Genomic DNA, 3,190 nt, shown 5'->3' on the forward strand with positions numbered 1-3,190 from the left:
TTTACATAATTATTTTTTCCTTCTGCTGAAACTAGGAAGAGCCACAGGGCCTAAAGGTGAGGAAAGCAGCCACCCAGCTCGTCTGCTATGGGTGCTCACCCTATCGGAGTCAGCTGTGGCCCTCTATGGCACCCATCTGGTGTTGGAGTGATAGGCCTGTCTTCAGTTCCTAGACTAGGAAGTCTATCGTTGATGGGAAGGGAACTAGACACAAGACTGAAAGTTCTCTTTAGCCAATGATTGGAACTAGCATGTGTGGAGTCTTACCCCTACCAGCTTATCGTTTAAGAGGCTGAATCTCTGCCTTCAGTCTCTAGGGGAATTTAGCTAAATGGCAGGAGTCAGCAAGAGGTGGGGTATTAGAGGAGATCTACTACCTATGTCTAGGAGGATCTTTCCATTTAAGAGTGCTCTCAATAACTAGTCAGTTGCATAACCAAAAGGGTTGTTTTTATTAAAAAGAAGAAATATCAATAAAGTGCACACATACTGAAATGAAACCCATGTTAAAATATACACACAAGTACTGGAAATACAAAGGTGAGTAGGAATAACAGGAGGCTGTTGGGAGTCATAATGTACAGAAGTCCACAAAGAAAGGCTGTGAAGATGGAAAGAATCCAAATGAATTTGGGGGTGACCTATCTGTGGGCAACCAGCACATACACACAGAGCTGTGGCTGGGCAGCCATTTTGTAGACTAGAGAATGTGTCCTGTGGGGCAGGATTATGGGTCTGAACAAAGGACTGAGAGGTTTCCCAAACTTTGATCAAAAAGGTGTGATGGCACCTGAGTGGGTATATCCTGGAGGGTGCATGTAGGGTTGATGGCTGATACTGATACTTCAAAATTAATATGTGTTTGGAAACCCAGAGAGTAGCCCAGGAAGAGGACCATAAATCTGATTTTCAGAGATATGTTTGCACTTTAAAGGAAGTTTGGCCCAGGAGAGGGGCCATGAAAGATAGAGTAGGTGTTTTGCAGAAAACTGCTGCTAAAGGAGATTCACACATCAGAAAGTCAAAGGAGCATTGATAGAAAGAAGATCTCCATATTGGGACATGCTGGAATGTTGGGAACTTTGATACTTACAGGGGCGGAGGGATGCAGATTATACACAGAGAAGACAGATGGTCTGTTTCGGCAACCTCCAGGGTCCATATTTTTGGCAAGCTCCGATGCTCATATGTGTGCACCTTCAGAACTACCCACAGACTCAGGAACAATGCTTTGGGGAACCCTGGGTAGTTTAGAGGTAACGGTGCCATAAATGCAATTGTGACAGGGTTTGCTGTGATGCAGGGTATGCTAGTAAGGTCACAGAAGGCACATGTGGACTCCTGACAAAGATCTCCATGGGTAAAAATATTGTTTTGAAGAGCATCAGTATTTTCTTTCATGACCAGAGCAAACAGATCACATTATGAACTTGTTGTTGGAATATGTATTTGAGTAGATTTAGAACACTAGGATACATCTGTGACTTATTGTTGCGCTACACCCCCCCCCCCCAAAAAAAAACCTTGCATCTTTAAGTGAACTGGATGAAGGTCCATCCATTCTTGAAGTCCATGTTTGGAGATATAGCTATATCTATATCTATCTATCTATCTATCTATCTATCTATCTATCTATCTATCTATCTATCTATCATCTATCTATCATGGTGTGGCAGTGATGAGTGCATTATGTAATTCCAACTGGATCTCCAAGGAATATACTCGGTGTTTTATATGTTGTCTAAAAAGGTAAAGGTTCCCTTGCTCGAAAGCCAGTCGAATCCGACTCTAGGGTTGTGGTGCTCATCTCCGTTTCAAAGCCGAAGAGCCAGCACTATCTGAAGACATTTCCGTGGTCATGTGGCCGGCATGACTAAACACCGAGGCGCACGGAATGCTGTTACCTTCCCACCGAGGTGGTCCCTATTTATCTACTTGCAATTTCTTGCTTTCGAACTGCTAGGTTGGCAGGAGCTCTCTACTAAAGGAAATAATATACTGACTGATATTGCCCCATAACTAATCCACAGCCAGGAGTCCCATCAAAGACGATCTAAAATGGTGAGGTTAGCATGCAGCTGTACTAGGAGACGTCATTGAGGTTCATTTGGTAAAAGGTGTTTGTGACCCCACACTAAGGAAAATGAACCTTAACTGAGCAGAAAATAAATCACAAAGTTACTTAAAAAGAATGGACTAAATTATAATCTTAAATTATGAGCCGTAATTGTGAAGTTTTCTATGTCGTTTTGTACATCTACTTGTGAAATCGTGGAGCTGTGTACAATGTTGGCCATACTGTCACTAAGCCCTCTGTGAAGAAATATATACTTCTTCAGAGATGTGGACTGTGCAAACCTTCGATTTTAGTTTTAAATACTTCAGCCCATCTGTCTCAGCAGAAACTAGGCAGGAAAAAGGAAGCAAATTGCTTTCCACCCTCACCCAGCAAGTGTTTAAAAACCTTAATGGCCCCCCTGGCCAGAAACAATAATATGGTTAGTTTACTCCTCCAGGTAGAAGGTGACACCTAGAAGGGAGTAGAGACCTAGGAAGTTGGAGAGTTTTCAAGAACGGGTTCTTTGACACAAAAGAAGAAGAGAAGAGATTGGCTGTATATCCTGCCCTTCACTACACGAAGGAGTCCCAGAGTGGCTTACAATCTCCTTTCTCTTCCCTTCCTCACAAGAGACACCCTGTGAGGTAGGAAGGGTTGAGAGAACTCTTTCAATAACTGCTCTTTCCAGAACAGGTCTGAAAGAACTGTGACTGACCCAAGGTCATGCCAGCAGCTGCATGTGGAGGAGTGGGGAATGAAGCCCAGTTCTCTGAGATTAGAGTCTGCACTCCTAACCACTACACCATGCTGGTGAGCAAACAAAGATATATAAACACTTGTGTACAGCGAGGGAACCACTTTGGTAGTGATTCTATCTAGGAAGAAGGAGCTCTCACGTCTTAGCTCCATCAGAAGGCTGGTTGCCTTAACAAGAACTAAGCAATTTAAAACCTTTAGAGTTCTGTAACTTCTTAGTTAAAGAGCGTGTCTTAGGATAAGATTAATGACTGCACGTACAGAATGATGGAGAGAGGAAATGCATGTGAGCAGTGGCGCAGGCAGTACAACGCCTGGGAGCGGTGGCGCAGGCAGTACAACGCCTGGGAGCGGTGGCGCAGGCAGTACAACGCC

This window comes from Gekko japonicus, unplaced genomic scaffold, assembly GCF_001447785.1.
Source record: "Gekko japonicus isolate JY-2015 unplaced genomic scaffold, Gekko_japonicus_V1.1 scaffold4177, whole genome shotgun sequence".
In the NCBI taxonomy this organism is placed as follows: Eukaryota; Metazoa; Chordata; class Lepidosauria; order Squamata; family Gekkonidae; genus Gekko; species Gekko japonicus.